Source organism: Prionailurus bengalensis, chromosome D3 (assembly GCF_016509475.1).
Source record: "Prionailurus bengalensis isolate Pbe53 chromosome D3, Fcat_Pben_1.1_paternal_pri, whole genome shotgun sequence".
NCBI classification, from domain to species: Eukaryota; Metazoa; Chordata; class Mammalia; order Carnivora; family Felidae; genus Prionailurus; species Prionailurus bengalensis.
The window spans coordinates 17,439,332-17,455,081 of NC_057356.1; the positions used below are offsets into that span (position 1 = coordinate 17,439,332).

The 15,750-nt window shown below is 57.2% G+C and overlaps 1 protein-coding gene across 3 annotated transcripts in view; it reads right to left on the minus strand.

The window, feature by feature from the left end:
• Nucleotides 1-15,750, minus strand: part of CMKLR1 (chemerin chemokine-like receptor 1) — a 47,361-nt gene that overhangs the window by 5,977 nt on the left and 25,634 nt on the right. Inside the window, exon 1 of one of the 3 annotated variants that reach the window (XM_043557804.1) lies at nucleotides 10,292-10,733. The exons of the other annotated variants lie outside the window; for them this stretch is intronic. The gene's annotated coding sequence lies outside the window, so the exon portion shown is untranslated. Of the gene's footprint in view, nucleotides 1-10,291; nucleotides 10,734-15,750 lie in introns of those variants that run through there. 3 annotated transcript variants of the gene reach the window in all.

Below are 15,750 nucleotides of genomic sequence, written 5' to 3' on the forward strand. Positions count from 1 at the left end.
GTCCCAGGCTTCCACTCTCTCCTAAAATGGCCTTTGCCTGGAAAGGTAGAAGGGAGCCGGGAAGGCCACAGGACCCATAGGACCCCCCCACTGGCCTCCCCAGTCCTGGGTTCAAGGGCGGGTCAAGGGAGACACAGGTGAAGATTTTGTTTCTCTTCGTCTCTCAAATAGGGGTAAGAAAGCCCCCCTCATGTTGTTGGGAGGGTCACATGTAGTGACAATGAACCCTTGGCCAACTGTAAATTCTAAAGAGCCATGAAATGGCTCAATCAGGGAGCTTCTGAGAAAAAGCGTGTGTAACTACATGTCCACGATAGGCGTATACGCATAACCAACATTTATTTGAACGCTCAGCATGTGTGAAACATGCTTGGCGAGGCATGCTCCCTGAAAGGGTAGCTCTGACTTACAGGTGCAAAAACTGACGTTCAGAGAGGTGAAGCAACCTGCCCAAGGCCACACAGCTGGGAAGTTGGACCTCCAAGGATCCCAAGTGAGAAGTGTCTTGGGCTCCCCCTGTTTCCCCGGGGGATTAGCAGTCCCCAGTCCTGCCACTTACGACTCCCAGCTCTCTAAGCCTTAGCTCTGAATCCTAAGAGTTCAGACCTTCATTACATTCTTTTTTTTTTTATGTTTATTTATTTTTTGAGAGAGGGAGACAGAGCATGAGTGGGTGAGGGGCAGAGAGAGAGGGAGACACAGGATCCGAAGCAGGCTCCTGGCTCCGAGCTGTCAGCACAAAGTCCGACGTGGGGCTCGAACTCACAGACGGCGAGATCATGACCTGAGCTGAAGTTGGACGCTCAACCGAACGAGCCACCCAGGTGCCCCATGTTCTTGACCCTCCTATGGAGCTGCCTTCCCGGAGCCACCTTCCCAGGCTTCCCTTCTCCTTTCCTTCAAGGCCCCTAGAAGGGGCTCCACATGAAAATCACATCTGCAATGGTGTGTATATCCTGGTCCATGACACTGCCCACTGCCTCCCTCGGGTGCCCCTTATGAAGCCCCTTGCTTGGTGAGAAATGCCCAGGAGAATTCAAGGTAAAGAACAACATTGTTTCCCCTGGGGAACTGGGCTGTTTCCTCATTCAAGGTCATCCAGGTTCTACAACTGATCATGTTTCCCTTTTCGATGTGGCCACAAGGAAGCTCAGAGTCACATTCGCAGGTCAGAGGCAGCAACCGTATTAACCCAGCTGGTCTGGCTTCTACGTTGGTTTGGTTACTCTTCATGCCTACATCTAGTTATACTTTCTATTGGTTTTAGTCCGCGGTGATAAGTAATAGTTGACTGGGTACCTGCAACAGCCCGGAACGCTGTATAAATACTTTCATTGTAGCAGCTCACACAACCCCCCAGGTCCCCAGAAGTGGTGCTGCTGTCACTCCCAATGTAAGGGTGAGGAAGTGAGGCTATTGTCCCACAGTCCGCGGGTGGCCAGCTCACATTGCTCAGACTTTGAGCCCTGCTCTTAACCGCTTTGCTTTCCAGAAGGTGGAGCTCATCTCTCCGTGTCTGCACCACCCCTCCTCCTGCCCCCCCAGGACACCTACGCATTGCTCCCCTTGTCCTAGCCCCTCCAGGGATCTACCTCCCTGCCCTTCTTTTCAGGACATCTGGTTGAGGTCTGGGGCACGTGGTTCATCACAGCCCAGGCAGGCAGGTGAGCCTGTGGCCAGTCTGTCCCCCTTTCTGCCCTCAGCTCCCCCAGAGAGCCCAGGAAGCCCAGGGAGCAAACAAACTCCCCTGGCTGGCTCCCAGATTCAGCCTGTGACCCTGAACTTACACCCATTTAGAATAAGGCCTGGAGTTGAGCTGTTCTGAGGCCCCTGGGATAGACTCCCCAGGTCATCGAGACAGTGTCCCGCCTCCAGGCCCCCTCCTCCCTAGCATCCCTGCCTGGACATCTACGGGACACGCATGAAGCAAAGGACGCCTTTCTTTCTCTTTATGGCCTTAGCGCACCTTCCCAGCAGTCCTGAGAAGTGGGCAGGGCAGGTATTATCATCCCCATTTTGTAGGTCCCGAAATTGAGGCTCAGAGAGGAGAAGCAAGTTGTTCAGGTGTGACCTTGGACGTCTCAGCCTCCAGAACTGTGAGGACAGATGTCTGTGGCTTAAGCCCCGGAGTCTCCGACATTCTGTTACAGCAGCCGGAACGGGGACCGAGGCCTCCGGGCCCCATTGCAATCCCGGTGCGATGGCGCTGCTCCGAGGACCTACCCCCAGGCTCTCGTGAGGCTTGAGGAGGCTGTGTTTGTTCCAGGGGCTCTGGGGGCACTGCCTGGGGCAGTGGAAAGTTCACCACGGATCATTAAGCACTTCCTGTGACTGGACAGCGGGCCACACACATCTTACCCACCTCTTACACGACAGCCTTCCGGGGCCGGGACACGATTGCACCCATTTTCAGATGGGGACGCCGAGGCACAGGGAGGCGAAGCAATGTGCGTGACGCATTTTACATCCCTGTAGCGCATAAGGCCACTCTTGTCCTTGCCGTTGCTGTTATTGTTTGGGGAGGGAGGGGTGGACGTAATCCGTGTCCACCAGTTTTCTATCAGTATCTGGTTCTGACCCCACTGCTCCCTTCATCTGCGCTCTGGCCAGCTCCCAGGCCTCTCCCTCTGATGCCGACCGTGTCCCACCTGCGGCCCCCAGCACCCCCCAAAAGCCTGCTGGATAACACACACTCCTCCTTCACCAGTCCCCGGCTCAGTGCCCGGTGCACAGTAAGTGCTCAGTAAGCACGTGTGGCATTAACTGCTGACATCGTGATTTACTGGACACTTCTATGTGGTGGGTGCCAAGCCCATTAGAAGTGTTGTCACAGACGACTTGCAAGGGGGGAGGTGTCGTCCTCCCCCGAGGCTTTGGAAACACGGAGGCTGACGCCTACTGTATCAGTCAGCCCGCGTCGCTGTCACCGGGGACCACAGGCCGGGCAGTTTAAACAACAGACATTGATTTCCTCATGGCGCTGGAGGTTGTAAGCCCAGGATCAAGATGCTGGCAGGCTTCCTCTGAGGGTCGCTCTCCTTGGCTCCTACACAGCCGTCTTCTCCCCGTGTCCTACGTGGTCTTGCCTCCGTGTGTGCCTGTGTCCTGATCTCTTCTCACAAGGAGCCCCGTCATGATGGATCAGGGCCCACCCAGATGGCTTCATTTTACCCTAACCGCCTCTTTTCAGGCCATATCCCTGAAAATACAGTCATATTCGGAGGTGTCGGGGGCTTGGGGTTAGATTCATTCAATGTATGAATCTGGGGGGATGCGATTCAATCTCTAACACCCACATGCTGCCATCACTGGTATGACCCAACACGGCTATTTACGGTTCCTCCAGATGGCTCCCTCTGGGCTTGGGGGAGTCTTACCCCCAGCTCTCTACCCCATGGCCTCACCCGTGCTGGGACCCAGGCCCTATCCTTACGATGGGTTACTCGGGCACACACGCACACACGCCCCGCCTCCAGTGGAGGAAGATATTTACCATCTCCACACCCATCAAGGGAGTGCCATCTGCAATGTACGAGAAATGTACAAGAAATGAACAATGTACAAGAAATACCTTCAAATCCAAACAGACAGCAACCCCAACAGGACAAGGGTCAAACCATACGAACAGGTAATTTACAGGAGGGAAACCTCCAAACATGGGCATGTGACAAATTCATGCTCCAAGACTTGCAAATGACAACCGCGGCTGGATGAGACTTGGTGCCTACCGGGCTGTGGCAAGAATACAGCGCTGGCACGGCTACCCCTCAGGCTGGCAGGATGGGGGCACGGGCTCTCAGGCCACCCTGCGGGTACCCGTGAACCCCTGGGCACCCTCCAGCCCCGGAAGGCACCAAGTGTGTACCGTTTGCGGGGACATGCCTCAGCTTGGGCTCTCCAGAAGCAAACCTCCAATGCAGATCCCTGCAAAAGTGATTTATTAAGGAAGTGTTCCGGGAAAAAATCCATACGGGAGTGGAGAAATCGGATCAGGAAGGGGAGGAGGCTAGTCAAGGGTGCAGAAGGTGCCCTTGGCCCTTGCTTGTGCTCTGGGAACAATGGAGGTCGTGATCCAGGAGGCCGAGCATTTGTATCCCTCCACCCTGCCCACGTGCATTCCCAGGCACTCCCAGCCCCGGAGGTCCGGAGGTCAATCTTCTAACAAAAGCCAAAGGTGCCGGCCCACAGGGGCAGGAGAACTCGGGGAGATTGTGTGCGCTAAAACCGAGGATCTGGGGTCTAAGGAGGCACACGCATGCGTCTGCTGACGGCTGGAAGCTGGAGACCCCTGAAGGTCCACTGTGGGAGAGGGGACCAGGGAATGCCATAAGCTGCTAGAAGTGACAGATCATGCAGGGTACACACGGCATTGGCATTCGGAGCATCTTAAAACCACCTAACCATAGTAGCACTTAAGGGCATCGAAAACACGCACGCACACAAAACGGGAACAAACATCTGGCAAGAACACCACCAGATAACAAGCTACACACTGAACGGATTACGATAGCCCCGTGGGAGCAGGGGTGGGAGGGAGAAGTATAGAGAACGGGGCTAAACGGAAATGAATGCCAGGAAGAAAGGGAGGTCAAGTGCGGGGGGGGGGGGGGGGCTTCGAGCGGCCAGTGGTGCAAATGAGAATGGACAGAGGGGTGTCATTATGTGAGCCCTCTTTCCTCTCCTGAGGTCCAGAAAAACCAAGAGCAAACAAACAGACACTCCAAATCCCTGCCTGGTGCTCATGCTCTGACGGTGTTCAGCCCACGCCTGGATCCCTGATGAAGCCACACTCGGCCTACCAGCCTTGGCCCTGCCCAGGGGACTTCGGTGTCCCCCCACCCCCACCCCCAACGAAGCCTCTTTTCAGACTGGGAATGAACTTGGCTGAGCCAGTGGAAGCACTGGCCCAGTTAAGCTGGCTCTGTGGCACCCAAGGCCTCCGACCTCCTTGGCAAGCCCAGCCCTGGCCCAGGACAGGTCGGGGCTCAAGTTCACAAAGGGTTTCTCCTGCCGTCGAGAGCAAAACCCTCAGGTGGATGTCATTTGCTTAATTTTTATTAAGCAAACAGATGGCCCTCACTACAGGCTAGGCACTGTTCTAAGCACTATTACAGATGAGGAAACTGAGGCCCAGAGAAGGTAAGTAATGTGCCCACAGGTAGGTCAGCCAGGCAGGTCAAATGAGTCATTCTGGACGGAGGAGGAAGCTCCAAGCAGGCAGGTGCCATGCGGGGCTTCAAACTCAGAGTCTGCTGAACTGCCCAACCCACTCTCTTTCCTTGTCTACCACCTGGCCTCCTCGGAACATTCTGGAATTCTCTGGTCTTTGCTCCCCGGGAACCTCCCAAGAGCCCCCACGAGATTTATCTGGCGGGGTTCACGGCGTGCATTTTGCAGATGGGGCCAGACGAGTTTCCAGGTTCCCTGTGACTTTTCTGTGGGGCCCCTCTGTGTCCAGTCAATGGCCCAATTGGGACTGTGTCACGACCCCAGTGCCATGGGGAAAGTCTCCCGGAGATGGGAGCTCATCCATCTGTCCTGTGAGGGAGTGCAGAGCCTGCCGCTCCCTGACCCTGGCTGGGAGGCTGGGGTGCACCACCTGGACCTCCCCCTGTCCCGCTCTGCAAGGGTGGCTGTCCTCCATCCTGCTTTATCAAGGGGACATCTGAGGCCAGAGGGGGCGGGGGCGGGCTTGCTTGCCTGAAGCCACACAGCTGGTTAGTGGCAGTGCAGGGATTTGAATCTGGTCCGTATGAGTCCGAGGCCCCACCTTCTCCAGCTGCTCTCCGCTGGCCCGTGTCCCCGTGGGCTCAGGGGACGGCAGGGCTGAGGGGCATCTGGGCGGCAGCTGTGTGCCTTTCGCTTCCTGTCTGGGTCTCTGTTGCGGGCCCCTTTGCTAAACGAGGGCCCCAAGTCTGCGAAGGACTCGGCTCCCTTTCTGTCTGTCGTCTGTCTGTCGGGGACTCTCTCTGCTGGCTTCTTCCTCGGCCTCTCTTTCTCCCTGTCCGTGTGTGTAGCAGGGCCCATGGGTGGGGGAGCCCATCAGGGAAACAGGAAGCTCCTTCCTTTGTGTTCTGCCTGGCTCTTGCCCTCCCCACGGCCTGCTCCCAAGGTCCAGATGGGCAGCCGCAGATGCCTCTCCTCTGGCCCTCTCCAAGCTCTCCCCCAGAGGGCATCCCGTTTTGTGGCTGGGGAAACTGAGCTCCAGACAGAGCAAGTGACCCTCCCGAAGCCACAGAGGAGAGGGGCTCCGTCTGTCTCGTGTGTGGTGTATCCCCAGGGCCTAGAACACTGCCTGGCACGTCACCCACCTTAGGGCTCCCCCCCTCTGTATCTTCCCTGCACAGATTTGCCATTGAAGGCTCACTCAGAGAGGTGAAGTGGCCAGGCCAGGCTCACACAGACCTTAAGCGTTAGCCTAGGATTTGAACCAAGGACGCTCTGCCCCCCAAAGCTGCTATTTCTGGTTGCCCCAGATCATAGCCTCGGCCACTCTTCCTCCACACATGTCCCTCCCCAGCCTTATCCTCACCTCCTGCTGGCCCAAACGGCCTCTGCAGGTTCTGAGGTCTTTGCTGCCAGAGTTCCCGGTTGCTTCCACCTACCAGTCCCCCACCCTTCCGGGCAGAGAGACCGGGCAGATGGCTGTGAGAGACACATTAGGGGTTTCAATTGCTGGATCCCCAGCTCCGAGGACTCAGGAACCTCGAAACCACCACCACCGCAGATACTCCAGCCACGGGCTGGCAGCCAGCCCCCGGACAGAATTAGCTCGGTGTTGGGAGAGAATTTCCTCCCTGGTCCCACGCCCACACTTGGAAGCTCACACTGAGTCACTGCAGTGAAGCTAGAAAGTGCTGGCCGCCTAACAGCCTGTCCCATTTTCTTGTGGTTTGGATGGGGCCATGTTTGAGCTTAGAGCTCCGTAGGCGTGGGCAAGAGCCAGGAGCCTGTAACCCTGGACCCGGACAACCCACTTGCTCAGAGACCAGAGGCCCCAGGAAACCTCCAACAGCAGACGAGTGCACAGAAGCAGGAGACCCCCCCCCCCCAAATGTCCATTCTACTGCCTGGTCTCTCCTCCCCCGCATTAGAACACCACTCCTTCCTCCCGGGTGTGCTCTGTCTGTCCCCAGATCCATTCCCCACAGCTCTGTGTCCTACAGGCGGACCCACAGGAATGACATCACAAGGCTCTTTGAGAGCCCGACCGGGGGAACAGGGCAGGACGAGAGGGAGGTCAGGCTCCCTCCCGGCAGAGTCTCCTGAGTCGGTCACAGCCGTGCCACCTGGATCGAAGTACAGACCCCTCCTCTGGCCCCCAGCCTGGGGCACCAAGGTCTCCATGCAGGGTCTCCTGGGCTGCTGGACAGAGAGACAGAGAGACAGAGAGAGAGAGAGAGAGAGAACATCCCCTATACTGTCCACCCCTTTCTGAGCCCTCCGAGCCTAGGCTGTCCTGTCTCCCTGTTTCTGGCTACGACCCTAACCACACTCCCTACCCTCTACCCCCACATCTGTCAGATCCTGCCCGTTTTGTCCATCAACAGCTCCCAGACCTGCCCGCCGCTTCTGCCCACCCGGATGGTGGTGACAGGCCCCCAACCACCCGCTCGTTTCCATTCGGATTTCATTTCCCACCTGATAGCCGGAGAGATCTCTCCAAAGCGCAAACCACATTGCAACGCTCTCTGCTTACGAGCCCTCCTTAGAAGCAGCACCAGCTCCTTACCGAAGTCCCTAAGGCCCCTGCCCCCGCTACGACGGAGCCCAGGATGGATCCCGGCCCCAAAGGAGACCCTGCCTTGGCCGCAGGCTCCGGGGCCCAGGTAGAGTGTGGACACTTCCTTGCAAACCCGGCCCCCCTATCTGATTGCAGACCCAGCAGGCATTCCCACCCACCTAGGCCCCTAGCAAGAGTGTTTGGGTGGACGTCTCTCCTTTCAGGCTGAGAAGCCACTCTGGCCCCAACAGTGGGTCTGACGCACAAACACCGCGTGTCTTTGCAACTACTCAGCTTGCATCCAAAGCCGCCAGGCAGATAGCTTGCGCCTCTTCCCATAAACACGGCCCCAGCCCCTGGAGGTGACCTGTAAACAAATTCCCCCATGCTTATATCCCCCTAGACTACGAGGCCCAGCACTCGACTCGCCTAATCCCCTAAAGCCAGCCTTGTGTCCGCTCACGCAAGCAATCCCCGAGCTTATCCGGAAGGCACTGGGCGCGATGACATGAGCTGCTCAGGATGTGGTCTGAGCCGGCTGCCAACGGGGGTCGCCGTCCCCCCCCCCCCCCCGGGCCAGGTGCCGCCCAGGGCATGTGTTCAGGGTCCTGCTCACAGCAGGGGCTCGGAGCCTAGACTCCGAGGCTCTCAAGGTTAAATGTTATTAAATATCATCATCCAAATAACGGTATTTTACTGAGCACGATGTGTGTCAGGACGCCGAGAAGCTCTTCGTGTACGTCCTTCACACGAACCCCATGCGACGGTGGGGTCATTATTACGGGCAATTTAGAGTTGAAGAAGCAGAGCCCCGGGGGGGTGGAGTCTCACCCAAGGTCACATGGCCACTGAGAGGCAGAGGTCTTTATACTATACAGGGTCTACTTGACAAACACCCTTAGGTAAATCCCTGACCCTCTGGGGGCCTGGGTTTCCCCGTCTATAAAACAAGGAAGTTGGAGTTGACGGTGTCGAAGGCTCCCTTCCAGCTTTAAAAAATGCTACGGTTGAGGGGCACCTGGGTGGCTCAGTCGGTGGAGCGTCCGACTTCGGCTCGGGTTGTGATCTCACGGTTCGTGAGTTCGAGCCCCGCATCGGGCTCTGTGCTGACGGCTCAGAGCCTGGAGCCTGCTTCCACTTCTGTGTCTCCCTCTCTCTCTGCCCCTAACCCACTCGCATTCTGTCTCTGTCTCTCTCAAAAATAAATAAGCATTAAGAAAGATTTTTTTAAAAAATGCCACGGTTGAATGGGCCAAGCGTCCATCGATTGCCAGCCTTGTGGCACTAAAAAAGACAGTGTAGCCCAGCTCCACGCTGTGTGACCCTGAGCAAATTGCTTTACCTCTCTGAGCCGTTGTTGAGTTGCCTATGGAATGGCGATAATAAAATCCTCCTTTGAGAAAACCACGGAATCTGGATAAAGTGCTTTCTTGGGACCCCTTGCAGTTTTAAGATTTCTGGCCCAGTGGCTGAAGGCTGATTTATAAACCTCCCCTTCCTCACCCGGTCAGCAGGTCTGGGGTCCTTACTAACTATGACAAGGTTGTCTCAGGCTCATTCCCCTGCTCCAAGCTGCCCAGTGGCTAAGCCACCAGGTTCAAATGCCCTTCTTAGCTAAGCAACCATGAACAAACTCTCTCCTTTCCCAGACTCAGTGTTCCCATCTGTAAAATGGGGCTGATATTATGACCTCCCTCCTAGAGTTACCATGAGCCTGTCAAGAAGCAATGGTGTGGGTCCACAGAGTGCCCCACGCACAGCGGGTGCTCAGCAAACGTTTGTAGAGAAAAATCGGATGGAGATTTACTTGGGAGAACCAGCAGCAGCCCCATCCCCCCTGCTGAGGAGAAAGCTGGGCTGAATCCACTTAGCAGATTCTGAACCAAAGCAGAGGGCCGGGCTTCCAGAAACCGACGGAACTCGAAGATGAGCCTGGAATGTGTCTGGAGGCAGCGGAGGGGATGGGAGCCAGGCCGCAGCCAGTGGTTCCTCTGAGCCTCCCCCTCCCAGACCAGACGCCGCCCTGGCCGGATGACGAAGTGTGGCCACTGACATCCCTGCCCTCAGCTCGGCCCCCTCTCCCTCCCCACATCCTCTGCGAGGGCCTCCGCGAAGCATTTTTCAACTTGGTTGAAACCCTCGGCTGAAACCGAGCTCTTGTGCCCGCTCTGTCCTCACAGAGGATCCCGGTGTAACCAGGAGCTGGCCCCGGCTGTGCGGGCTCTACCCCGTTTTCTCCGCATCTCTGACCCTCCCGTTTCTGCTCCCGGAACGCGGAGCTCGCCCGACGGGCTGTGAAATGGAAGGAAAAGGGCCCACGGGATGCGCCTAGCCAAAGAGGCAGCCCCTCGTGGGGTCTCCCCCGATGCCAATTCCCCCTTGTTCCCATTTGGCAGAGAAAACTCAAATTCAAACAAGTTTCATGATCCTTCCCCAGGTCGCCCCACCCCCAACCCCAAGGGAGCAACGCGTCGAATGCGGCTTCTCTTCTGGTTCTTCCTGGAATCAGGTTCGGGAACCCCATCTCCAGCACTTGCAGGCTGTGTGACCTGGGATGGGTTACCTCACCTCTCTGGGCCTCGGGCTTCTCCTCCCTAGCGTCTACATCCGGGGGCCGCGACCATTCGGTGGAACCCTCGGCGGAGTGCCTGTCGCAATCACGATTACTGGGGAATGTCATAGGAAAGGACCTGGGAAATGCGTCCCCACGGCTCCCTCAGCAGAGCTACTGTTGGAGGGTCCAAGGAGAAGCTGGCAGGGCACCGGCCTTCTGTGGAACCTCTCGGATTAGGGTCAGAGGTCGGGGCACGTTGGATACATCAGAGGCACCGGCAGGCTGCAGCCTCGGGTCCCGGGCCCCTTTCCAGCCTTCTGACGTCCTCCGTCGCGCTGAGGCTCTGGAACATCTGGCCAAGGACAGCCCTGCCCCGGCCCCGTTCACCCCAGGCCACCTTGTTTCCGAGACTTCCTGCCTCTGGCCTGGAACGTTCTCCTCCGTGGCCCCGTCACGGGAGGAAGTGTGCTCAGCATGGGCCTGGGGCTCCAGGAGTGTGGTTTGGCACCTTTGCCTGGGAGAGGTCAGAGAACAGAGGCCCCATTGGAGGACGAGGGAGGGTGGGCCGGGGCCTCGCCCAGACAAGCTGAGTCAAACCCTCCGGGAGGCTGAGACACTTCCGGCAAGATGGCCTTGACATCGGGCTCATGGAAAGCTCCAGAGGCCAGGGATTCGTCCCTCCACGTCTCTGATCCTTGGGTCTCCTTTTCTCCATCCTTCCAAGAAATATTTATCAAACATCCATTAGGCTCCAGGCCTGGGTCTCGGTCCTGGGGATATAGCAGGGAACCGAGACACGGCACTTGCCTCAAGAGGCTGGCATCCTCGGAAGAGGAATGGGAGCAAACAGAGGTGCCAAAGAAGGCAAATGCCTCTGGAGCCAGACTTGCCTGGGTTTGAGTCCCTGCTCTGCCACCCACCCGCTGTGTGACCTTGGGGGAGTCATTACACCTCTCTGTGCTTCAGTGTCCTCAGCCGAGGAACAGCCCTGGTGAGTAGCACCTCCCTCACGGGGCGACTCTAAGGATTAAATGAGTTTACACTGGTAACGTTTTAGAAGCATGCCTGGTGCATTGGAAGCATCGTGTAAGTGCTGGAAAAAAAATCAAATGATTGCAGTGGCAGACGGTAGTAGGTGCTACAGGGAAAATATAAAGAGGAACAGGGCATGGGTGAGGGGAAGAGCATTATTTTAGGTGGAGTGCCCAGAGGAGGCGTCTCTGAGAAGGTGACCTCTGAGCAGAAACCAGAACATAGGAAGAGGGAGACGTGTGCCTATCTGATTAAAGGCAGGAGGAACGGCAAGTGCAAAGGCCCTGAGGTAGGAGCACCTTCGATGGGTTCAGGAAACAGCACAGACCTGTGCATTCAAGCATCTATTCAGATGGCTGCTAGTGGGCCACGCTCCCTGCTAGAACCTGTGGGCGTCAGATGGCCCAGTCTCTGGCGTCATGTAGGGGAGGTGGGTGCAGGGGCATGGTAGATGCTCTGAGATGTCACCGAAAGTCCAGGCTTGCAGCAATCTGGTCACACTGCATCACAGGCAGGATGGGCTTCTCCGCAGTCTCCATCCCTCCCTTTTATAGTCTCTTGATCTCCACACTAGTCATTGTGTCTCCCTCCCGGCCCCGTTGGCCGCTGAGACTGTGACCCTGGTTCTGTACAAAGCAAAGGGAAGTTGGTTGGGGAAATCAGGGGAGACTTCTTGGTGGAGGTGGCACTGGGGCCGAGCCTCGGAGAGTGCAAAGCCTTTGCTATGGGGCGCCAGGGAGGCAGGAGGCATCCCCGAAGACAGATCCGTGCGCGAAGGCACAGAGGCTTCATCGGGCATGGTAAGTGCGTGTGTGGAGGGCGGGACGGCACGAGACCGGGCTGGGAGAAAGACCCTTGCAAGGCACTGACTTTATCGTGGAGGCAATAGGGAGCCACGGATGGCCTTTGAGCAGAGGGATGTCCATCATTCTGAAATGAGCCCAGCTCTAACCCACACCGCTGATATGGGGGCCATGCTGGAAGAGGGAAGACTGGAGACAGGAGGCCAGCAAGGGGCCCCGCGAGCTGAGCGAGGACCCTTCGGCCAGCTCTGGGTCCACCCAGAAGGGGCAGTCCTCGGAGGTTCCGGGAGTCGGGGCCCCCTCAGGGCGCCAAGGAGTCTGGCAATCCCCCCATTTTCTTGAGGAATATTTCCTCAGCCCACGTGGGCAGTGTTGCCTCAAGAGCTGTTTCCATGGTAACTGCCAAGGCTCTAAGGTCTTAGATGAACAGACGAGTGGGGACCACAGACACCCAGAGGAGGCTGCACGGGAGAAGCCGGGTCACGGAGAAAGGCCCACGCTGGCCAGTCCTAGGGGTCGAGACTCATCTTCTGCCCCCAGAGGCCCTGAAGCCACAGATGAAAATTGGTTGCCATGACAATGCTGACTCCTCGTCTCTGGGTCTCACTGGCCTGGGGCCTTTCAACACGGGGGGGTGTGGGGAGAGGGGGGGAGAGAGAAAGGCAATGCCAACAGGCAGCCGGAACCAGCCGCTTCCAAAAGATGCGCATCCTGGGACAGGTGTGTGAAGCAGGTAAGTCTGAAGACGACCCTCCCCCCGCCAGGAGATAAGCACGGGTGCAAATGAAGGAGTGGCCTCTGGGGGTCTGAACTTTGGATTCCAGAAGGGCATCCTCCGCGCCCCCAGAACCGGTGCCTGGTAAACCCTGCTGCCATGCCTTGAATTCCACCGTTAAATCCACTTTCGACTCCCCTCCTCCAATGAATTGCAGTAAAGGAAGTAATGATGATAATGACCTGTTACGAACTGAAGGTCTGTGTCATCCGCCCTGCCCGCCCCCGCCCAAGTTCATATGTGGAAAGCCCATCCCTAACGTGAGGGTGTTAGAAAGCGGGGCCTTTGGGAAGCAATTAGGTCACGAGGGTGGAGTCCCACGAACGGGGTGAGTGCCTTTATGAGAGACCCCACACCATCTGAGGACACGGAGAGAAGATGGGAACCGGGAAGCAGGCCCTCTCCAGCCACCACATCTGCCGGCACCCTGATCTTGGACGTCCCGGCTTCCAGAACTGTGAGAAATCAATCGCCGTTTTGGTTATAGCCGCCAAGACGGGCCAAAACCATGACTAACACTTATTGGAAGTTTACAGTGCACCAGGCACTGTTCTGAATACTTTAGCTAATTTGCTAATAGAGCATGATCTAGCTAACTAATCTAGACAGGAGCAACATTGGGTATTATCGATCCCATTTGAATATGGGTATTGTTAAGGTGAAGAAGTTGAAGCACAGAGAGGTCAAGCAGTCTGCCTAAGGCCACACAGTGAGGAAGCGGCAGAACCAGGATTTGGATGTAGGCATCCAGTCTGTTCCTCCTCGCTTACCTCTCTGGAGTTTCTCTCCAAAGCCCACGCTTGCTTCTGGCGTCCCAAAGCATGCAGAGCTTAGCCCGGTGCGGGGCACCGAGCAGGGGCCTGGCGATGTCCCTTCCCTTCTCCTTCCAGGCGTATGGTCCCAGAAAGGAATCCAAATATAAGTCAAAATTGTGCACCCACCCCCACAACAGCAGAAATGCTGGCCTTCTCTCCAGAAGCACCCCTTCCTGGTAGCCGTGAGCAAACCCCAAGCTTTTGGTTAGCAGCCCCTGGAATCCAAAGACACCTTCTGCCCTTCCACGTGCTCCCAGACAGGGCCCATTCGTGCATCCATTTGGGGAGGGGCCTGTCCATTGCTTCTTTGTCAGAAGCCACCCCACCCGTCTCGTCAGGCTGCAGGGCTTGGAAGGAGATGACCCCACCCCCTGCTCTGAGCCTGGCCAATGAGAATATCCCACTCCGCGGGCCACCAATGACTGCTTCAGGAATGGGGCACAGGGCTTAGAGTGGGCCAATGAGAGTCTTCCCTGGGACTCTTGCCACCACCTGGGCAGATTCTAACAGAGAACGAGACCAACACAGAAGAAGGCCGACCGACCTCAAAGATGCGGAAACACCAACCACACCCAAACCCTTGCTACACACACGGGTTCCCTCAACCAATGGATTTCCTTTACTGCTTTAGCCAGTTGGGTTGGGATTCTGTCACCGGCGACACGCCTGCCTCACACGCAGCTGTTCCAGCTCCGGGGTCCCCCAGTTGAGGAGGGACCTCCCTGCGAGAGTGCGCAGCCCCCGAAAGGGGCGGCAGCTTGAGAGAGAGACTGAGGGCCTCGCAGACTTGTTTGCCTGACCCTACAATGTCCCTTGCCCTTGAGGGGCTCCCTCAGGTGCCATAACCTCTCCAGGGAAATCAGGAATGCCAAGGGAATCCCCAAATCAGAGAACTTGCCTTCACTTTGCAAACAACGCCAGCCCCCGAGCCGGGTATCTGAGGCTCGGAGGAACCGGACGCCATCCCACCTTGCGGGCGGGTGGAAAGAACAGTCACGGAAACAGACGCATAAATCGGAGCTGGCATTTACTGAGGGCAGAGGCTTCGGTCTGTTTGTTCACGGCTGTATCCCCGACCCCTTCAACAGCGTATACGACACCACGGCGCACACACCATAACATTCGTGACGTCCATTCCAGGGCTTGTCATGTGTGTGGCGCTTACACATCAACCGACTCGGGTCTCCACATCAGTCTTGAAGTTAGAACTATTCTTGGCGCCATTTACGGATGAAGAAAGAGAAGCTCGGTGAGGTTAAGTAACTTGCCGCAGGCTGCCCGGCCAGGAAGCTGCAGACGTGGGTTTGAATGGGGTGTTCGCCCCTTATGGGGCTGTGGCAGGAGCAGGGGAAGAAGGGGGAAGCAGTCTCAGCGGAAGAGGATATCCTGGAGGGGTTGGGGGACAGCAGGAATGAAGGCGCGGAGGTGGGACAGAGCGAGAGGGGGAAAGGCAGCACAAAACAGGAGACCCGGTGGAGAACAGCCACAGAGAGAGGAAAAGAGGGCCCCGGCGTGTAAGCAATAGTATCTGTTCCCCTTGGCCAGCCTGGGTGACGTCAGCAACCTAGGGGCACTGACCCAGGACAGGGGTGCAGGGCCCAGGGCTACTGGGGGGGGAAGGGGTGGAGGGGGGGGGACTTCAGAGCCCAAGTCCTTCCAAACCAATCTGCTCCCTCGTGCTCCAGGAGCCCAGTGCCCCCCTAGCATGGTGTTCGAGACCTCTAGGCTCTGACTCTGGCCGATCCCCTCTGCCTGCCGTGCCCCTGTCTTGTTTCCTCAGCTCCTCCCAGCCTCACTGAGCACTCGATGCGGATCCAGGCTGCCCTGTCCCCAGCAGTGACAACGAGAAGAAAGGACACTCGTGCTGGGACGGTCAGGCGTCTGGCTGGGCTTGGCCTTCCTCTTCTCCCCGTAGCCGGACAAAGCCCCCAGAGGAGAGGGAATTATTCTCCCCACGCAACAGATGTCGAAACTAGACTCTGAAAGGAACAGGGTCGGGATGAGCAGCCACGCCTGGAGCTTGGTTCTGTTCTAACGGACCCCAGCGG